A 376-nucleotide genomic window follows, 5' to 3' on the forward strand; every position below is an offset into this window, starting at 1 on the left:
CTGCCGCAGCTCACCCGATAGCTGTGATGAAGCGTGTTGCTGATGAAGAAGGTACCACGCGTACCACTGTTACCTCTTGCACACGCACCCAACCAGAAATTCAGGAACTTTGCAGGGAATCTAAAATAAAACCAGAAGAAACTTTGGCCATGTGGTTGGGACGATTAATAGTAGAGTTTGGATCTGACATTTTAAACAGGGAAGAAGCGAGTGCCCTGACCAGACAAGCGGCGTGGAGCGGATGGCGCGCTACTGATTTGAGTGTGGTCACGGACAGTGCCCACTGGCCCATCCCACTCCCAGCACTTGTAGTGGGACAGGTAACCCACAAATTCCACACCTGGCATGAGGGTCGCCCGCAGAAGGCTACTGCAGA

Source organism: Alligator sinensis, unplaced genomic scaffold (genome assembly GCF_000455745.1).
Source record: "Alligator sinensis unplaced genomic scaffold, ASM45574v1 scaffold787_1, whole genome shotgun sequence".
NCBI classification, from domain to species: Eukaryota; Metazoa; Chordata; order Crocodylia; family Alligatoridae; genus Alligator; species Alligator sinensis.